Raw genomic sequence first — 22,394 nt, forward strand, 5'->3', positions numbered from 1 at the left:
GCACAAGTCATCAGCCACTCTTGAGCTGCCCACTCTCCTTGAAGGACTATGCTAACTGTTAAGAAAAGGATCAGAGCCCTGAATGCAGGAAGGGCTATAGCTGGGTGGCGATGGGATGGAAAGAGAGAGAACATTCAATCAGCCCATTCTCATAGCCAGGCACAGTGACTTCCAACAGCCCACTTCTATTCTTTTTTTTTTTTTTTTAATTTTTTGTCTTTTTGTCTTTTTAGGGCTGAACTCACGGCATAAGGAGGTTCCCAGGCTAGGGGTCCAATTGGAGCTGTAGCCGCCGGCCTACACCACAGCCACAGCAACACCAGGTCCAAGCCGAGTCTGCAACCTACACCACAGCTCATGGCAACGCCGGATCCTTAACCCACTGAGCGAGGCCAGGGATCAAACCCCTAACCTTATGGTTCCTAGTCGGATTCGTTTCCACTGCACCAAGACAGGAACTCCCAACAGCCCACTTCTAAACTATTGTGAAACTTCCTGGGAGTTACCTGTGATGCAGGTATTATTATCCCCATTTTATAGCTGATAAACTGGAAGGTCTGAAAGAAGAAGGAATTTCCCCAAGTTTCTGTGCCTTGCAAAATAGAAGTTATATCTCTCTGGACTTTCACTCCTCCAAGCATGGTTCCTGGACCAGCAGCATTAGAGAGTCACCTGGGAGCTCGGCAGAAATACATAATAGTCTAGCATCAAGCAGTGCAAAAGCAAATCCCACCATAAAGCTGGGAGAGTCATGCCGTGGGCTACTCCTGCATGCAGGTGGGTACATATCTCCTGGGTCCTGGGACCCTGACTAAGAGAAGTGAGGAGATGGAGAGACAAATCAAGCAGCTCAGCATCTGCTACTACTAGATAACGGTGACTATGTCTGAATCAGCTTAATAGCAGCTTGTAATAGCACCTGCCTCACCTACCCCACATGAAAGCCATATTTCATGTTTTACCATCAGGAAAGAATTAAAGACAATGGCAATTTTTTTCACTCTTAGCCACATTTTCAATATTGGAGTAGTGACAATTGGACCAACAGAAGTTTTGCACTTAACTTTATCCTTGCAGTTTTAAAGCAACAAATGACTGTTTTGTGGAAATATTCATAATGACTTGTAAGCAAATAAAACATACATACATGAAAAAAAAAAAACAAATACATAATAGTCTAGGCCCACCCCAGATATGCTGGGCAGAAGCTGCATTTTTCAGGATCCTGCAATGATTCTCACGCACACCAAGGTTATTGTTTGTTTGTTTCCTTTTTTTAGGCATACAGAAGTTCCCAACCGAGGGGTCAAATCAGAGCTGCAGCTGCGGGCTTACACCACAACCACAGCAACGCCAGATCAGAGCTATGTCTGCGACCTACACCACAGCTCATGACAACACTAGATCCTTAACCCTCTGATTGAGACTGAGGATTGAACCCACATCCTCATGGATACTAGCTGAATTCTTAACCCACTGAGCCACATTGGGAACTCCACATCAAGGTTGAGTGGTGCTGGAGTTCCCGTCGTGGTGCAGTGGTTAATGAATCTGACTAGGAACCATGAGGTTATAGATTTGATCCCTGGCATTGCTCAGTGGGTTAAGGATCTGGCGTTGCCGTGAGCTGTGGTGTAGGTTGCAGATGTGGCTCAGATCCAGCATTGCTGTGGCTCTGGCGTAGGTCATTGACTATAGCTCCAACTAGACCCCTAGCCTGGGAACCTCCATATGCCATGCATGCAGCCCTAAAAGGACAAAATACAAAAAAAAAAAAAAAAAGGAATGCTTGATAAGAATACCCTTCTAGCCTCTTAAACACAGGTAATCCTTTAGCATAGTAGCTCTCAGCTCTGGATGTACATTAGAATCACCCGGGGAGCTTTGAGAAAAATAAATGCCCACTGACTAACCCAGATGAACTAAATCAGACCACTGGTCTGGCCACTGGTACGTTAAAAAAAGATTCCCCATGTGTGATTTGAATGCATAGCCAGGGTTGAGAACTACTGTTCCTGCCTAAAGTTAATTTTGTTTTCTCTGCGTAGCACATTTTTCAGAAAGAGGAAGAATTGACTGAAAGAAGGAAAGGGGGAGAAGGGACTAGTCCTTACTGGGTCCGTGCCCCTCATGCTGGTCAGCATCCATGCGCCAAAAGCTGAGCTACCTGTAAAAGAGGTGTTACTTGTGTCCATCATGCAGATAAGTACACTGAGGCTGATAGAAGAATCATGCCCTAGTTCATTCAAGTGGAAAATGGTGAACAGTGATTTTAGGTTTATCTGCTTTGACAAACAACGATCCTGGGACGATGTCATGCATGCTGTCTCCAAGATGTCTAGATTTTATCTTTGCTACTGATCATGATGAGCTTAGATGCCCCCAGCTGAGAATGGTCTTCTGCAGTGTAGAGGATGATGAGGCCCAGATGACAGGTGGATTATGTTTTCTTTCTTTCTTTCTTTCTTTTTCCTTTTTTCTTTTTTTTGCCTGCCCCATAGCACATGGAGTTCCCAGGCCAGGGATCAGAACCAAGCTGCAGTTGTGACCTGTGCCAACTGCACACTGTGTTGGGCTGGGGTTTGAACCTGCATCCCAGCGCTCCAGAGATGATGCTGATCCCATTGTGCCACAGTGGGAACTCTGAGGTGGACTATCTTTATGATGGAAATTCCTTCACTAGGGAGCATTTCCCCCAGATCCTTTAAGACCCAGGCAGACCGAGAAATTCCACTCCTAAGTGCCTATCCAAGAGAGTTGAAAATGTATGTCCACATGGAAACTTGCACACCAATGTTCATAGCAGCATTATTCATAGTAGCCAAAAGGTGGAAACAACTCAAATATCTATCAACTGATGAATGGATAAACAAAGCATGGTATCAGCATATAATAAAATATTATTTGGCAATAAAAAGTATTGACACATGCCACAACATGGATGAACCTGGAAAATATTATGCTGAGAAAAGCCTGACACAGAAGGCTACTATTGTAAGGCTCCATTTACATAAAATGTCCAGAACAGGCAAATAGAGACAGAAAGTAGATTTGTGGTTGCCAGGGGCTGGGGTGAGGAGGGGAGAAGGAAGGAATGGGAGTGATTGCTTATGAATATGGGGCTTCTTTCTGGGGTAATGAAAGGTTCTGGGTCAGTGGTGATGGCTGTACAAGTGTGAGTACTCTGAAACTACTGGATTTTACACTTTAAAAAGATGGATCTGAGGAGACATGAATTACTTCCCCATCTGCTAACAGGAGCTCTCCTCCATGGCTGGCAGGAAAGTGAAATGGAGCAGCTACTTTAGAAGACTGGAAGCTTCTAGTAAGGTTAAGCTTATACCTACCTTAGCATTATATCATACTCCTGCATATATTCCCAAGACAAACAAGTGCTTAAGTCCATCCAGAAACATACACGAATGTTCCCAGTAGCATTGTTCATAATAGCCCCAAACTGGATGCAACCCGAGTATCCATTCCCAGGAGAACAGGTAGATAAATTGTGGTGTCTTCATACAATGGAATGCCACACGGTTATACAAAGGAACTACTTACAGCTATGTACCTACCAAGAATGAATCTTGCTGATATGATGTTGAGCAAAAGGATTCAAACAAAAGAGCCCATCCTCTATGATTCCATTTCTACAATGTTGAGGAATATGCAAAGCTAATGGATGAGGACACAAGTCAGAGGAGTCTAGACTGAGAGGAGGCATGAGGGACCCTAGCAGGGAGCTGGGGATGCTCTATATCTTGATCTAGGGATTTGCTGCACAGGTGTGCCCATGTGTGAAGATCAGTGAGGTTCCATGGAAGATTTGTGTGCTTCATGCATTTCACTTTGTGTTCCACAAATTTCAGAAGCTCCTCAGCTCAAGCAATCTAGCCCTGGTACACTGACTGACTTGGATGCCTAGGCAGCGGACTAAAGAGGCAAAGACTCTGGAGTCAGGTAGACCTAGATTCTAGTCCAGCTTTGTCCCTATCTAGTCCCATGAGCTTGGGCAAGTCACTTAACAGCTTTCAGTTTTATGAAATGAGGAAGCAATCCCTACCAGGAAGTGCCATGAGGATTAAGAGAAAAAAAAAATACATGCCCAGTTCCAAGCACAGGGCTCAGTTCCATGTCCAAGCTGTCCCCACCAAGATGCAGCCATGTGAGTAAGCAGTCCTGGATGGTCCAGACCTGCTGAGGTCCCAGAGGATCACTGCCCCAGCCAACATTATGGGGACCTGCGCTGGTCCACCCACAGAATTGGAAGATCATAAATTGTTGCTGTTTTAAACTTTGGAGGAACTGCTATTCGGCCAGAGACAACCAAAGTAATCTAATGTTGTCCTCCAAGAGTGACTTCCATAAACTTCCCCCAAAACATGGGACATGGGCTTGGGAACAGGAGGGCAGTGGGCAGCGGTGGGGAGGCCTTGAAGAGATTGTTATTGGAACCTGAAGATTGTGAGGAAATTGTTATGGAGCCTGAGTAAAAAGAAGCCGACTTCAGAATTGGCAGAACAATTTTGTGAAATTGTTCCCTGTAATAACATGGAAAAGAGAAAATATAGCTCATAGTCTTGTTGCTTTGGTGGAGGAGATTTCAAGGCAGAATGGTGAAAGAGCCAGCGGGTTCATTTCTTGAGGTAGGGAGAAAGGATGAGCTAAAGAAAGAACTGTTCCGTATTCCAGAGCAATCTAAAGGAAACAGTCTCACCTCAGGCTTGATGGGTTGGAAAAGGAAACTGTTTCTCATTCCCTACCTCTGCAGCCCAATAAAGATCCTCAAAGAAAATAAGAAGCCAGGGGAGGGAAGAAACCTGGTGGCAAAGACTGATTCTAGGGTGTTGCCTGTCAACTGTGGTCTTGGGGTCAAGATCAGATCAAGGATGTAGACACAAGACCATTTCAGGGTACTCAGTCAAAGGCTCTAAGAATCTCTGAAGGCAGCATGCATGTGGCCCAAACGGTCTGACTGGGGCTGATGTGTGGCTTTCATCTAAGAGCAGATCATTTGGTATATAGGAAACTCACAAAGTAATTTGGACTGAGAGGAACAGACATTGCATATATACAGCTGTCCTTAGGTATCCACAAGGGGCACATCCTAGGATACCTAAGGATATCAAAATCCAGAGATACTCAATTCCCTTATACACAATGGTCTAGTATTTGCATATAAACTATGCACACCCTCCCATATTCTTTAAGTCCTCTCTGGATTACTTATGCTCCCTAATATAACCTCAATGCTATGCAAATAGCTGCAAATACAAGTCAAATGCTATGGAAGTAATTGTTGGAGGAGCAGTACGCGGGCAGGCCCATGGATGTGTCTCTAGCTTTGTCCCAGCTTCCGCCCACCCTCCAACTCTTTTCCAGTCACAACCTTCAGCACCAACCTCTGGGCCATCCTGGGCTCCGGGACCAGCCAACACCATCTTCTGGGCTTAGCTCCTTATTGCAGATCAACCATGAGCTTCCGGATTCGTGAGAATTACTCTGCAGTGCAGGCCGATCAACCGGCACCTGTGGCCACCCACACCCACTTCTCTGGGCTTCAGTGTTCCCCTCAACCACCGGGCTGAGGAGGACTGGGCCGCTTCCAGTGCCAGCTGGCGGAAGAAAAGCACAAGGGTGCAGCAGTGTCTCCTGCAGGTGCAAAAGTGGCTTGTCTCCCACACACGCTTTCAGGACGTGCCAAAGCCACCCCAAGATGAATAGGGTAAAACCTGCATGCTATGGAAGCCCCCATGGCCCCGCAGAAGAACCTGAATCAGGCTGGGTTCCGCCCGCACAGACCCTCCTCTCTGTGACTTCCGGGAGAGCCACTTCCTGGATGAGCAGGTGAAACTCAAGAGGAGGGGCGACCCCGTGACCAAAACCTCCACAGACTGCCTGTCTGCCCCCCAGCTGGGCCCAGCTGGTATCTAGGAAAGGATCACCTTCCAAAACAACTAGGAGGAGTTCCCACTGTAGCACAGTGGGATCTGCAGCATCTGGGGAGCACTGGGATGCACAGGTTTGATTCCCTCCCCAGCACAGTGGGTTAAGGATCCATTGTTGCTGCAGCTGTGGCTTAGGTTGCAAGTATGACTTGGATCTGATCCCGGCTGGGGAATGCCACATGTAGCAGGGGAGCCAAAAAAGGAAAGAAAGAGAGAGAGAGAGAAAGAAGGAAAGAAAAAGAGAAAGAAAGAAAGAAAAACGACTAGGAACCTCTGGGGCCAGTGGTCTTTGACAGCCCATCTGATAACCCCCTGGTGGCATGGCTTTTGCTGCAGCTGCTAGGCAGCTCTTTAACCACTCTGGAGTGAGGTCCCAAGCCCTGGATCAATGGAAACAATAAAGCTCTTTTTTTTGGGGGGGGGGGGGCCGTGTCAATGGCATATGGAAGTTCCCAGGCTAGGGGTCGAATCAGAGATGCAGCTGACAGCCACAGCCACAATCACAGCCACACCAGATCTGAGCCACATCTGCTACTTACAACACAGCTCATGGGCGATGCCAGATCCTTAACCCACTGATGGAGGCCAGGGATTGAACCCGCATTCTCATGGATACTAGTCGGATTTGTTACCCCTGAGCCATGACAGGAAGTCCCAACAATGAAGCTTTTTGCAGGGGAAAAAAATGTTGTTGGAATGCAGCAAATTCAAGTTTTGCTTTTAGCAGAATTTTCTGGAATTTTTTTCCCAAATATTTTCAACCCATGGTTGGTTGAATGTGCAGATACAGAATGTCTGTGGCTATGGAAGGCCAACTGCATGTATGTGTACAGGCATACATATAAACACAAACATATTTTCACAGATGGAGGGGGCCAAAGTTTTTAAAAAATTAAAAATTAAAATTAGAAAAGGAAAGGAACAGAAACACTATAAAACAAAAAGTGGGCTTGGAGATTCCCAACTGCCTAGGGCAGGAATCAGGCAAACTTGAACCATTTCTTAAGGAAAATAAGGATGACTCAGAGGCTGGAGCCAAGAGCCAACAGAACCACTCAGGGAGCAGCCCTGGACCCTGATCAACACACATTCCCTCCACTGGGGCAGAACTGCACCCAGCAGGACTCCAGAAGTGTGATGGACCTGAGCCTGCTATGTGTCCTCATGTGAAGGGAGCATATACTGTGAGGGTGCAGTTCCCATCTCACCTTTGTATGCTGGGTACATGGGGGCAGATCACTTCTCTTGAGTCCGCAGTCTTCAGATCAAGAGGAGACATGCCCAATGCCTCATCAACAAGTGGGTGAGAAACCCGACTTCAGGCCGGCCCCCGAGACTGAAACGGGGTGGGAGTTTGGGGGTTATGGGAAGGGGGGAAAAAGGTTCACCCTGCATGAGAGAGGAGGCTTGGGGATGAGGCAGTAGACGATGGTGGCTGGTTTCCAAAGATGACCCCAAAGGAATCATGCTGCCTGCTGTGTGTGCCTTCGTGCAGTCCCCTCCTGCGATGTCTTTGGGCTGCTCCTGTGACCTTATTTAACCCACAAGAGGCAGCAGAGTGACGTGGCACTGGCTCAGGGCCCACGAATTAAGGGGGCCTGGCAGCTTCAGCTTTTGCAGTTTGAGAAACCCTGAGCTGCTATGTGAGAAGTCTGGCTCCCTTGTACCGGAAAGACCACAGGAAGAAAAGGCCTTAGGGAGAAGGAGAGGCCCTGAAACAACTTGGAAAGGGACAGACTTGTGGCCTTCCCAGTCATGCTGAAGCCAGACTTACAGCCATCCCCACCAAGCTGCCGGACATGAGCACGCCATCTTGGATGTGCCAGTTGAGTCCCCAGTGGATACCACCACACTGAGACCAGATCTGGCCCCTGATAACCCCAGTCAACCCACAGGATCGTGAGAGAAAATAAAATGGTGTCATTCTGAAGCCTCTAAACTGTGAGGTACCTTGTTATGTGGCCATAACCAAAACCCACTCAGGGAAAGAATGAACAATCCCACTCCAGTGTCTGTATTACTTACACCTGGGCACCTGCAGCCCCCTCCAAGTGTCCACATACTCAGCTTCCTGAGGCAGAGAGCAGAATGGAGAAGGGTGGAGAGTGGCAGAGAGACAGAAGGTCAGAATAAGATGAGAACAGAGCCAAGGCACCCTGAGAAACCCCAAAATTTCAGTTCAGCCTTTGCAGGAGGTCCTGCCTGTGGAGGAGACAAGAAAGGGGCAGCCAGAGGGGCAGGGAATACTAGGTTCATGCACCATCAAGCAAGCCAAGAGTGGAAGGTGATGGGAGGAGGGCACAGTCCATCAGATGTCACTCAGCTCAGATGTCTCTCAGCTCAGAAGTCAAGTCAGAGGAGGACCAAGGACTCTTTGGGATTGCCGGCCTTTGGGAAAGCCAGTTCCGCTCTCCTTGGGCTTAATCCTGCACCCTGCCCTCAATAGACAGCATTAAGTCAGGGGGTCTGTGAAACCAGGACTGGCAAAGGTGCAGGGGTTATTCCCAAAGAGTGAAAATCCAAAGTGCCGGTAGACCCACGAGAAGGTCCTCAACCTCGTTAGTCATCAGGGAAATGTAAATTCAAACCACAATGACATTCCATTTCACACCCACCAGATTGGCTATAAATAAAAAGCCTAACAATACCAGGATTTGGCAAGGATGTTGAGCAAATGGAATGCTCATGCATTGTTGGTAGGAATGCAAGTTGGTATAACCATCTTGGCAATGGCTTGATACTAACTAGTGTGGTTGAGGATTGCAGGTGGGTTGGGTCCAATACCCAGGAAGCAGACTCTGAGGAGGAGGTTTGCATGCAGGAGCTATACTGGGGAGTGCTCTCAGCAGCACCAACGGTGTGGGATGGACCTTAAGAGCCATCCTGAACTGATGACAGAGGGTTGGGCCCTTGTACCCCTGCTTTGGCTTCTCATTGGCTGGAGCTGCCCCAAGAAGGGTTCTCACCTTGGACAAGGCAGCCCCTTCCATGAAAGAGCCAGACTCCTGGAGTTGGAGACTGGTGCCTCGGTGCTACAGGAGATCTATGCACACCACAGCATTCGCTACAATTCCGTATATCATCTGGATCTCCTGCTTCACAAAATAAGTTAATGCCACCTGAGAACCTCTCCTCTGGGATTCTTTTTTTTTGCCATTTCTTGGGCTGCTCCCGCGGCATATGGAGGTTCCCAGGCTGGGGGTCTAGTCAGAGCTGTAGCTGCCAGCCTACGCCACAGCCACAGCAACACAGGATTTGAGCCACGTCTGCAACCTACACCACAGCTCACGGCAACGCTGGATCCTTAACCCACTGAGCAAGGCCAGGGATCGAACCCGCAACCTCATGGTTCCTAGTCGGATTTGTTAACCACTGCGCCACGACAGGAACTCCTCCTCTGGGATTCTGATCCATCTCTTTCCCAGGCTACTTCTGGTTAGTGGGAATAGCTACAGCTCTCATGTTACAGTGGGTATATTCATTACCTCCCTCCTTGACTACCCATTCTAGACCCAAACGTCAGCTGGCTGCTGCTGGCCTTGGGGGCTTTCCTAGCCAGGTGGCCCAGTCTGAGACCCTGGTCACCATGCTCATCTTAGTCATGGCTGCTGCATTTACTTAACATTAAAATTGGCCAAAGAAGAAACAAGAAACACTCAAGAGGGTCACCTGGAGTGTCAAATGCATTCTTCTCTGTCCTGTTGTGAAACAACAGCCCTGTCTCCTTCTGATGTCACGTTAAATTCACCTGCCGGGGAGTGTGATGCCTCTTCTTGCTTGCTGGTCTCTTGGCACCATGCACCTGATGCATGAGACTGACAGAGCCTCGAAATGTGAGGATGGAAAGCCCATATTCTCCCAGGGGTTCATTTGGAGTCCTGGGAAAAAAGCCATTCTCACCTCTACACCCTGACACCCAGATATGCTTATCTGATGCAGCACCCATTCGTGGTTTTGGGTTTAAGGTGGATCCTAGAAGACAACGTTCCATCCATGAACAGTATCATTTTCTGAGTTGATTAGTTGAATCTTTTTTTCTAGCTATTTTTAGACCTATCAAGCATTTTTTTTTTTTTTTGGCCATGCCTGCAGCATGCAGAAGTTCCCAGGCCAGCGATCAAACCTGTACCATAGCAGTAACCAGAGTCACAGTAGTGACAACACTGGATCCTTAACCCCTGAGCCACCAGGGAACTCCTCAAGCTTTTTTTTTTTTTTTTGTCTTTTATTAGGGCCGCACCCACAGCATAGGGAAGTTCCCAGGCTAGGGGTTGAATTGGAGCTGTACCTGCCAACCTACACCACAGCCCATGTCCTCACACATACTAGTCAGGTTCCTTACTGCTGAGCCACAACGGGAACTCCTCATGCATTTTTAATATAAAAATTCTTTAACATGGGGGAGTTCCTGTCGTGGCTCTGAGGTTAACAAACTGAACTAGTATCCATAAGGATGAGGGTTCAATCCCTGGCCTCATTCAGTGGTAAGGATCCGGTGTTGCCATGAGCTGTGGTATAGGTCACAGACATGGCTTGGATCTGGCATTGCTGTGGCTGTGGTGGTATAGGCCGGCAACTGTAGCTCTGATTCCGCCCCCTAGCCTGGGAATCTCCATACGCTTTGCGTGTGGCCCTAAAAAGACAGAAAAAAAAAAAAAATTCTTTAACACACAAACTTTGACGACAGCATCCACAGAACAGGGCAGGGGTGGGGCAGCAGGGAGGGGGCATGAAGGGGAAGGGCAGATTTTTAGATTCCTTCTGCTTTCCTCACTACAGATCACCCTTGCTGCCTATGAGAACATGGCCCTCGCAGAGGGGAAGTCAGTTCGGCCAGAGGCTGGGGGCCACACAGCCCACTCAAATGCGGCCTGGATGCAGTTGGCCCCTCCATCATGGCATCACTGCCACATATCCAGAAAGCCAGACCCAGTCAGGAGATAAGAGGAGAGCAGTTGTTTCTAAGAGGAACCTTGTCATTCCTCAGTGTTTTGCTGATCATGCCATTTGGGCAGAGAATAGAGTTCTCTAGAGACTGCTGGATTGAAAAGAGCTAAAATCCACTTGGGCAAAGAACAGAAATCAAATGTGAACCTACCTCCCAGCAGGATATCTTGCCTATGACTCTAGAAATCTAGAGCCCTGTTCTGCTCAGATATTTGGAATAGGAGGGAATGACAGTGCCTTTGGCCCAACAGGGCTGGAACCTTGCAAGGGGGGTGAGGTGGAGGGTCTGTAGGAAGCAGCTTGTGGCCAATGGTCCTCAAGTGAGCCTGGTGGTACATTAGCTTTCAGGCAGCATTTATTGCATGTATGCAAGAGAGAAAGGACACAACTCAGAAAGTATTAAGGACTAACGTAGGGAGTTTCTGTTGTGGCTCAGAGGAAATGAATCTGAACAGTACCCATGAGGACACAGGTTTGATCCCTGGCCTCACTCAGTGGGTTAAGGATCTGGTGTTGCCATGAGCTCTGGTATGGTTCACAGAGATGGCTTGGATCTGGCATTGCTGTGGCTGTGGTATAGGCCAGTGGCTACAGGTCTGATTCAGCCCCTAGCCTGGAAACCTCCATATGCCGTGGGTGTGGCCCTAAAAAGACAAAAAGAAGAAAAGAAAAAAAAAAAAAGAACTAACGTAGGAGTTCCCATTGTGGCTTAGCAGGTTAAAGACCTGATGCTCTATCCATGAGGATGCAGGTTCCATCCCTGGCCTCACTCAGTGGGTTAAACATCTGGAATTGCTGTGAGCTGTGGTGTAGGTTGCAGATGCGGCTCAGATCCAGTGTTGCTATGGCTGTGGTGTAGGCCGATGGCTACAGCTCTGATTGACCCCTAGCCTGGGAACTTCCATATGCCATGGGTGTGGCCCTGAAAAAACAAAACAAAACAAAACTGGGTAACCCATGCCAGAAGCTGACTGCTGACCTCAATGACTCATTCCTTCCACTTGACTTCTTAGTATGTCTTCTGTGATGAATACTTTCTCGTGGACACCAACATGTGGTGCAGTCTTCACACTTTGTGTCTGTTCCTATGGGTCCACACATCCACACACATCCTTCTTTCCCAGACCTCCTTGTCCCTAATCTTTTTTTTTTTTTTTTTTTTTTGGCCACTCCTGCAGCAAGTGCAAGTTCCAGAGCCAGGTTTTGAACCCACAACGTAGCAGCGCCCTGGGCTACTGCAGTGACAATACTGCATCCTTAACCTGCTGCACCACAAGGGAACTCCTATCTCCAATCTTCTAAGAGTTATCCTTCCTGTTTTGGCTACTGCCCATCAGTCTATACCGATTCTTACCTCAGATCACTTCCCTTGTCCACAGAGTGAATGCCCATGTGTCCTGCCCAAAGCCCTGACCACTGGGAAGATTCCACCTCATTATTGTCTGTAAGGGTCACCTTTTTTTTTTTGCCTTTTTCTACGGCCGCTCCCGTGGCATATGGAGGTTCCCAGGCTAGGGGTGTAATCGGAGCTGTAGCCCCTGGCCACAGCCACAGCAACACCACATCCAAGCTGCGTCTGCGACCTACACCACAGCTCAGGGCAATGCCGGATCCTTAACCCACTGAGCCAGGCCAGGGATCAAACTGGTGTCCTCATGGATGCCAGTCAGTTTTGCTAATCACTGAGCCATGACAGGAACTCCTGTAAGGGTCACTTTGGAATGAGGCTGACACTCTGGGAGTGTGGGTAGATGATGCAAGGGTCTCGGCCTCCTGCCTGTGCAGCTTGCCTGTGCCTCTGCCCTCCTTGTTCCTGGTCCCAGACGTGCCATCTGACTTTGGATGGCTGTCAAGCCCGCCTGACCTTATGACATGGTGAGGCTGACAGATCCTTGCTGTGAGAGGCGTTTGGGTGGCATGGTCACTTAATGTTCCACAGTCAAGTGCTCTGTCTCTGCCAGGACCCACCCCAGGAGGACTTTCCCAAATGGTGACTATTCTCTGCTTCAGACTGAATGGCCTCGCTCCAGGACTCGAGGCATTCAGATGGTGACAAACTCATTGGGATTTGCCATAAAATGGGGCATCTTTTCCCTCTAATACTGTAGGTTCTTCCAGGCCATGTGGCTCCAGAGGAGGAACTGCTTGCAGCATGGCCTGGATCTTCTGCTGAGCTCTTTTCTGCCCAGGACCTGCTCAGAGTGGGTGGCCTTCCAAAGAGGTTGGATCAGAATTCCCAAGATCAAACTCACAGATTCCAGCCTGCAGAGGTCCACCAAGTGCTGTGCCTCCTGCTGAATGGTGGGCAGGACGAGATGCAACCAGATGCCCTTTACTTCAGAGGGGTGGTCCAGCATGTCCTAGACCACCCACCAACGCCCCTCCAAAAAAAACCACTGATGTGGTAAGCCCCTGAAACATAATAGCATTAACTGGCCATATTCTGGAGTCCTTGAATTCTTTTTTTTTTTTGTCTTTTTGCCATTTCTTGGGCCGCTCCTGCGGCATATGGAGGTTCCCAGGTTAGGGATCCAATCGGAGCTGTAGCCACCAGCCTGTGCCAGAGCCACAGCAATGCGGGGATCCGAGCAGCGTCTGCAACCTACACCACAGCTCACAGGAACGCCAGATCCTTAACCCACTGAGCAAGGCCAGGGATGGAACCCGCAACCTCATGGTTCCTAGTTGGATTCTTTAACCACTGAGCCACGACGGGAACTCCTGGAGTCCTTGAATTCTTATAGGGTTTCCCTCCTTCTCTCTGGAACCATGTCTTGTTTGCCTGGCCCCATTCACACAATTTCAACAGCAGAATGGAACACTGGTGATCTGCAGAATGTCCAGATGGTCCAGTCCCTTCAGACTATTTACGGCAGTGGGCAGGAGAGTTAACATCACTTGAGGTGGATGGTAAATGTATGTTGTTGTCTGCCCCACATAAAAGTGAACTGTTTCTGGTCTTTTTTCCTGTTCGGGATGGAAAAGAATGTCAATGTTTGGAGACCATGAACTTGAAGCTATGTTACTCTGACAAGCAAAGCTGCCACATCCAACCCAGCCAGTGCAGTTGGGCCTACTATGTGGTTGGGTTTTCAGGAGTTCAATGTCAGCTTCTAGGACCCATCTGGTTTTTGCCTGGGTCAGATTCGTGAATTAAAAGGGGGACATATGGTGACCACTATCCCAGAATCCTTTAGATCTTACATAGAGATCTCTGAAGAAAAAAGTATTCTCAGACCCATTTGGCCAATGAGGAAACTGGGGCTTAAAGAGTTAAAAAATAGTTTATTTATTATAAAACTTTCTGGTTTGTCAAGTCAAAGCATTTGCACTTAACCAGTAAGCTACCCAGCTAACAGTTGTAATTAGCATTTATTTAGGAAAGTGCAAAACAAGATCTCACAGAATTGCTACATGTCCACACACATCTATCCTACTTTTTGTTAGAAGTTTTCCAAACAAATCTAACTTTGGGATTCAAGGAGATCAGTTCTACCTAATTTTTGAAGAGTGGGAAACCAAACACAACTGAGAAAGTTTTGTTAGCTTTTAGTCCTGGCAGCTTTTGGATGAGCTTTATTTCCTAAACTCTATGCCAGGATGTTTCCTCATTTGATTTTTCCAGGGGCGTGATGGAAAAAAAAAAAAAAAAAAGGGAAAAGAGTTGCCACCCTAAATTAAAATATTCCCTTCCATGTGGAACAATGTAGCATGAGGCTGCCCAGAGCTGACAGTGACTTTCTTGTGCAAATGCCCAAGCAGCCTGGAGGTACAATTACCCGCTGTATCTTCATAGGCAAGTCATCTTTTGGGCCTCAGTTTCCATCTTTAAACAGTGGAACTAGTAATAGTCTCTCCTTCATAGGATTGCTGTGTCTTGTTCATCTCTGAGTCCCTAAGGTACCTGGCACAAAGTGGCATTCAGTGAATATATGCTGAATGAACTAATGATTTTAGCAATTAATGAAATGATATATTTGCACAGCACATGACAAACTTTAGATTCTATGGTGGCAGTTGGACAATGTTTTATTTCTTTTTTTTTTGTCTTTTTTTTTTTGCCTTTTCTAGGGCTGCACCAGTGGCATATGGAGGTTCCCAGGCTAGGGGTCCAATCGGAGCTGTAGCTGCCTGCCTACACCTCAGTCATAGCAATGTGGGATCCAAGCTGCATCTGTGACCTACACCACAGCTCACGGCAAAACGCCGGATCCTTAACTCACTGAGAGAGATAAGGGATGGAACCTGCAACCTCATGGTTCCTAGTTGGATTTGTTAACCACTGAGCCATGACGGGAAGTCCTGGACAATGTTTACAAAGCTTGAAAAACACACAGGTCTTTTGACCTGATTCCACTTTTAGATTTGGAAATGTAATCCTAATAATTTTAATAATTAAGTTAATGAATACATAATGATGAGCATCTTAATTATTCAGATTATTCATAATTAAGGACGCAGCAAAGATTGCTCCTGGAAAAACAACCTAAATGGTCGTTTGTTGGTGACGCACCTAGACATGTGACACACAGAAAGACTTTACAAGGCTACCCACTAAGGCAGTGGTCCTCAAAGTGTGGTCTGGGGACGAGTAGTATCAGCAGCACCTGGGAACTTGTTAAAAAAGTAAATTCTGGAGCCCCACCCCCACCTACTGAATTGGAAATTCCCAGCGGGACTCAGCAATGGGGCTTTAACAAGGCCTCCAGCTGATGCATGTTCAAGTTTAAGAACCACTGCTCTAAAATGTTACCAGAGATTGTTTCTTTGTGAGTGGAGTATTTCCTATTCTTATATTTTCTGAATTTCCTGAAGTAAGCATTACATACCCAACTGATATGAGAAAGCTTTTCCATAAAAGAAAAAAAAAAATGGAAAACAAGAAAAACTAATTCCGAGTGGAAGTGAAACGGGAGGAAAATGTTGTGAAAAAAACAAAACAGGAAAAAAGCATTCCCTGGGGGTGGGGGAGAGAAGGATTGGGAGTTTGGTGTTAGCAGATGCAAACAATTGTATATAAGATGGATAAATAACAAGGTCCTACTGCATAGCAGAGGGGAACTATATTCAGCATTGTGTAATAAAACTATAGCGGAAAATAATATGAAAAAGTATGCATATATATATAACAGAATCAATTTGCTGTACAGCAGAAACTAATGTTGTAAATCAACTATACTTCAATAAATTAGGAAGAAAGAAAAAGGAAAAAAAAAAAAGCATTCCCACTTCCCTAACATTTTTTCTTTCTGCCACTTCTACCTCACGTCAATTGGATCATATGTATTTACAAGCTTGATTAGTGTCCAGGCCATTTTGTAGGTGCTTTTTTTTTCCATATAATATCACACAGCAGTTTTTCCTATGACGCCACAAGCTTCAAAATTATCCTCTTTTTAAATGGAGGCATTAATGTTACTTATGTTTGTTTCCTTTGCCACCTAACAGTTGTCCTGTGTTTTAAGTTTTTTGCCATCATAAATAATGCTGTATTTGTGCATATGCTTTTCCCCAAATTTCAAATTATGTTATTTGGATAGGTTCTCAGAAATGGGGTTGCCAGATCAAAGGGTAGAAACACTTTTATAGCTCCTTTTAGGTGTTGCCAGATTGCTCTTCCAAAGAGTGGCTACTGGTTTCCACTGCCACTAAGTACTGGTAAAGACTGCCAGTTTTTGAACTGCCTCTCCTATGTGAGGGATTATGGTTTAAAATAGTTATGTTAATTTAATGGAGAAAATAAGTTATTTTCCTGAAGTTTTCATTTTCATTTCTTTATTGGAGACAACAGCTTTATTTTCCCCTTTAAAAATAAGCTTGTAACTACTTATTCCTTTTTAAATGAGTTTGGGAGGAAAGTTCTGGACTTCTCACCTTTTAACATCTTTGGGCTTCAGTTTCTACATCTACAAAGTGGACCAACTCCCGAGTGACTGTGAAATCAAGCATACAAAGTGTGGGAAAGCTCTTTTTTTTCACACTGTATTCTTCTGCGTGTATTCGTTACTATTACCCCTACTTAGCTTCAAATATACCTATTTACTAATTTATTTTAAACCATTCTGTTTTGTAAATAATCCAGAAAACTTCCAACCACATCCCAAAGCTTGAAAGCCTTCTCTTTTTTTGTGACCTGGTGCCTTTGAAGGCTGTGGGCAAAGTCCCTTTTTATTTTTTCCGTTTTCAGAGAGAAACTCCACCATGTGTTTGGAGTTTTCAGGAGAAGGGTCCTCAGGGAGGAAAAGAGCTTCGCCATGCGAGGGCGCAGCCTCTCGGCTCTGCGGACCCTACCTTGCGTTTGGAAGAAAACCCTCTCTCATCAGGAAAGGTCAAGGGCGCTCTTAGGCTCAACAGAGACGCTCCAGGTACCAGAAGCGGACCTCGGGTCCACCTGGCAGGCGCTGTAGCCAGAATACCCCGGTTACCCACTCTCTGGAAGGGTCCTCCCTCATGTTTGTCTCCGTTGCTAGGAAACCTCCGTTTCCCGAGGTTAGCGTCTCCCTCTTACGTCCGTGCTCTGTCATAGCACCTTCAATTAAGCAAACAGCGAAGATTATTACTTTTTTGTTTTTCATACTGGATTCCAGTGATTTTTATTGTGGAATATGCAGAAAAGTATCCAAGATGTACTCACAGCATGAAAGATAGTTAGAAAGAAAACCTCCGTGTAACCACCAACTGGGTAAAGAAACAGTCCAGCCAGCCCCTGAGACAAACTCCTCAGACCCCCCTCCCGCATCACAAGCCTCTCTCTACAGATAAACCCTCTCCCAGCGCTAAGAGAATTCTTTTTTCGCTTTCCTTCATGGTTTTATTACCTGTATATAGACCCTAAACAACATAGCTCTGGTTTTGTCTGTTTGGGGACTTTATGTAAATAAAATCCCATGGTTTTACTCAATGTTTGTAAACTCCATCTGTGGTGTTGGGTACAGGTAGAGTGTATTCATTTTCATTGCTCTATATAATTTCACTCGGTGACTGTGCTACAGTCTATTCTCCGTTGATGGACACTGGGCTGTTTCTGACTATTTTGAAACAGCAGTACTGTAAACATTCTTGTGCATGTTTCACTGCATATGTGCATGCATATGTCCAGTTATGCATCTATGAGTAAAATTGCCAGAGTATGGAATCTTTATGACTTACTAGATAATGCTGAACAATTTTTTAATTTTAATTTTTATTTTTGTCTTTTTAGGGCAGCACTTGTGGCATATGGAGGTTCCCAGGCTAGGGGTCTAATCAGAGCTGCAGCCGCCGGCCTATACCAGAGCTACAGCAACGTGGGATCCAAGATGTGTCTGTGACCTACACCACAGTTTCACGGCAACGCCGGATCCTTAACCCCCTTTGCAAGGCCAGGGATCGAACCGGCAACCTCATGGTTCCTAGTCGGGCTCGTTTCCACTGCGCCAGGACAAGAACTCCTGCTAATCTCTGATCTTAACAAGTATTACAGTAAACACATTTTTAAAACCTTTTTATTTTGACATAATTTCAGACTTGCAGAAAAGTTGTTGGACTAGAACCAAAAAAAAAAAAAAATCCTATATCCCTTTCACCAGATTTCTAAATGTTAACATATTAACACATTTATTTTAATCCTTCGTTTATTTCTTTATTTTGCTTTTTAGGGCCACATTTGTGGCATATGGATGTTCCCAGACTAGGGGGCAAATCAGATCTGTAGCCACTGGCCTACACCACAGCCACAGCAATCTTTTACCTTTTTCCCCTGACTTTGAAAACAAGTTGCAGACATAATGCCTGTGACCACTAAATCCTTCAGTGTGTTTACTAAAAACAAGGACATTCTCTTATATAACCATAGTACAATGATCAAAACCAGGAAACTAACATTAATACATTAATTATGTCTCAAAGGGACACATTAATAATGCTTTAGCTGCTGACCCTATTCAGATTTTACCAATTGTCCCAATCATGCCTTTATTTATTTATTTTTTTAGGGCCACATTCGCAGCATATGGGGGTTCCCTAGGGGTCTAATTTGAGCTGTAGCCACCAGACTGCACCACAGCCACAGCAATGCGGGATCCGAGCCACGTCTGCAACCTACACCACAGCTCATGGCAACACCAGATCCCGGGCCCATTGAGCGAGGCCAGGGATCAAACCCATGTCCCTGTGGATGCTAGTCGGGTTCATTAACCGCTGAACCATGACGGGAACTCCCCAATCATGTCCTCTTTAACAGAGGAAAACTCAAGATTATGTTTACATTTGTGATCTCTTTAGCCTCACAAATGTAACAAATCCTCTTTCTTTGTTTTTATATAACATTGACACATTTTAAGAGTCCAGGTAAATTGTTTTGTAAAATGTCCCTTGATCTGTGTTTGTCAGATATTTCTTCAGGATCAAATTCAACTTATGCATTTAGGCAGGAACACAGAAGTGATACTGTGTTCCCAAGCACCATTTTAAATCTTAAAATCAATCTAATACATTGCTCATTTATCCCTTCAGAGGCAAGAGACTGCTGAGTATACGATTAGAGATTTTAACAATATAAAAAGTGAAAAGACAAGCCACAGAGTGAGAGAAGATCATTGAAACATTTTATTAGAAAACAAATATTAGGAGTTCCCTTCGTGGCGCAGTGGTTAACGAATCCGACTAGGAACCATGAGGTTGCGGGTTTGGTCCCTGCCCTTGCTCAGTGGGTTAACGATCTGGCGTTGCCGTGAGCTGTGGTGTAGGTTGCAGATGTGGCTCGGATCCTGCGTTGCTGTGGCTCTGGCGTAGGCCGGTGGCTACAGCTCCGATTCAACCCCTAGCCTGGGAACCTCCATATGCTGCAGGAGCGGCCCAAGAAATAGCAACAACAACAACAACAACAAAAAAGACAAAAGACAAAAAAAAAAGAAAGAAAGAAAAAAAAACAAATATTAAATGGAGGATAATATAAAAAAAAGGATCAAAAATTCTTACAAATAGAAAAAAACGCAGACAACCCAATAGGGGAAAAAATGGACTAAAGTCTTGACCTAGTTCTTCCCCAAAGAGGAGATCTCCAGGAGGCAGGGAGGGGCAGAGGGCCCCATGCATGGGGAAGTTCCCATATCAGGGATCAAACCCTTGCCACAGCAGCGACCTGAGCCACAGCAGTGACAATGCCAGATCCTTAACCGTTGAGCCACCAGGGAACACCTAATTCATCAACCACTTTAGAAAAGAGTATGGCCTTGTCAGTTCAAGGAAGGCCTGAACAGCACGGAAGTATGGAGAAAGGCAGTATCCATTCTTCCTCTACCTGACTGTCTGAGCTGAACATTGGTCCTCTCCTGCCTTGGACTGGAACTTATACCACCGGTCTACTGGTTCTCAGGCCTTCAGACTCTGGCTGGAACCACACCACCAGCTCTCCTGGGACTCCAGCTTGCAGAATGCACGTCATGAAATTCTCAGCCTCCATAAGCACATGAACCAATTCTCTATGCCAAATCTCTTTATGTATCTCCTATTTGTTCTGTTTCTCTGGCGAACCCTGACTAATAATATATCCAGCAAAGATCTCTGTTTCAATGATCTGTTGCCAGGTAACAAACCATCACAAAGTTGGTGGCTTAAAATAATTTGTTACTTTCATTAATCTTTAATACGGTGTGTGCTGAGCTGGGTGGTTCTTCTGCTTCCTGTGGTGCCTTTGGGGGCTGGAAAATCCAAGATGCTTTTTTACTTGCTCATCTGGTGCATCAGCTGGGGTGGCTTCAGGTTTGACCCCTGACCTCCCTCAGTGGGCTAAGGATCTGGCATTGCTGCGAGCTGTGGTGTAGGTCACAGATGCCGCTCAATTCTGGTGTTGCTGTGGCTGTGGCGTAGGCCAGCAGCAACAGCTCCGGTTCAGCCCCTGGCCTGGGAACCTCCATATGCCATGTGTGCAGCCCTAAAAAAAAGACCAAAAAAACCCCAAAAACAAAAAAAACTGGGGTGGCTGCAAAGCTTGGGACTGGCCAGACCAATCTCTGCCTGGCTCTTCCACATGGCCAGCAGGGGCCTTCTCACTGTGTGGGTGGCTTAGGACAGTCAGATTTCTTGCATGAAGCCTGAACTCTGGGAGGAAAAGCAGAAGCTGCCAGGCCTCTTCAAAGGCTTGGCCTGGGATAGTCACATGTTACTTCTGCTATATTCCACTGGTTAAGATAAGTCACAATTCCATCTGAGAGTCTGGGGTTGAGGAAATAGATTCCCCACCCCCGCCTCCCCAATCTCCTTGATGGCAAGAGCAACATAAGTACACAAGGAAGTGAGAAGTGAGAGATGGTTGGGGTCCATCAGGGGAGATTAGTTATCTGGTGACCATGGTTTCCTTTGAGTGCTGAGCCTGGATTAGTTGGTTTAAAGCCTCTGCTGCTGAGTCAGAGGAACCCAGAAAGAGAAAAAGGAAGAAAAGATGCCAAGGAACAACCACCCCTTCTGCCACATGCCCAGTCCTAAATCAGTGCCTGGGACATGCTGATTGCCCAAAGCTCCTCAGAACCCACCACTGGAACTAGTGGTAGGGTCAACCCTCCCAGAATTCGTGAGGTGCAGGTTTTGGGGGTAAAATATATATAGCATAAAATATACCATTTATCCCTTTTTAAATGTGTAATTCAGTGGCATTTGTAAATTCATGTTTTATGACCATCACCACTACCCATTTCCAGAACTTTCTCATCAGTCTGTACACATTACACAATAGCCCCCTCTCCCAGCCTCTGGTAACTTCTATTATACTTTTTGTCTCTGTGAACTTGCCTATTCTAGTATCTCATATAAGTGGAATTATACAATGTTTGCCCTTTTATGACTGATTTATTTCACTGGGCATGGTGCCCTTAAGGTTAATTCATGTTGTAGCAGGTGTCAGAATCTCAATCCTTTTCATAGCCAAATAATATTGCATTGTGTGTGTAGAGCACATTTTGTTTATCTATTCATTCATCTCTCGATGAACACTTGTGTTGCTTCCACACTTTAGCTGCCATGAATGATACTTATGTCAACATGGGTGTGCAAATGCCGGTTGGAGTCCCTGTTTTCAATTCCTGTGAGTATATATCAGGGAGTGGAATGGCTGGGTTTCATATTTAACTTTTTGAGAAACTGACAAATTATTTTCCATACTGGTTCTATCTTTTTTTTTTTTAACATTTCCATCAGCTGTGCACAAGGGTTTCAATTTCTCCATATCTTCACCAATACTTGTTTTCCATTTTTTTTTTTTTAGACACAATAGCCATTCTAATGGCTGCGACGTGGTATCTCGTGATTTTGATTTTTGTTTCACTGATGACTAATGATATTGAGCAAAGAGGGATGCCCTCCCCTATGTGAGTGGGCCTCATCTAATCCATTGAAGATCTGCTTTCTTGTGCTTATTGGCCATTTAAAAAATATATTCTTTGGGAGTTCCCATTGTGACTCAGCAATAACAACCCTGAATGGTATCCATGAGGACACAGGTTTGATCCCTGGCCTGGCTCATCAGAT

The 22,394-nt window shown here is 45.9% G+C and overlaps 1 non-coding gene across 1 annotated transcript; it reads left to right on the forward strand.

Moving 5' to 3' along the window:
* The first annotated feature begins 655 nt into the window (after nt 1-655).
* Nucleotides 656-789, forward strand: LOC125114454 (small nucleolar RNA SNORA35). The gene has a single exon (XR_007131809.1). It is a non-coding gene; the product is annotated as a small nucleolar RNA SNORA35 (small nucleolar RNA).
* Nucleotides 790-22,394: the final 21,605 nt, after the last annotated feature.

This window comes from Phacochoerus africanus, chromosome 1 (genome assembly GCF_016906955.1).
Source record: "Phacochoerus africanus isolate WHEZ1 chromosome 1, ROS_Pafr_v1, whole genome shotgun sequence".
Taxonomy (NCBI): domain Eukaryota; kingdom Metazoa; phylum Chordata; class Mammalia; order Artiodactyla; family Suidae; genus Phacochoerus; species Phacochoerus africanus.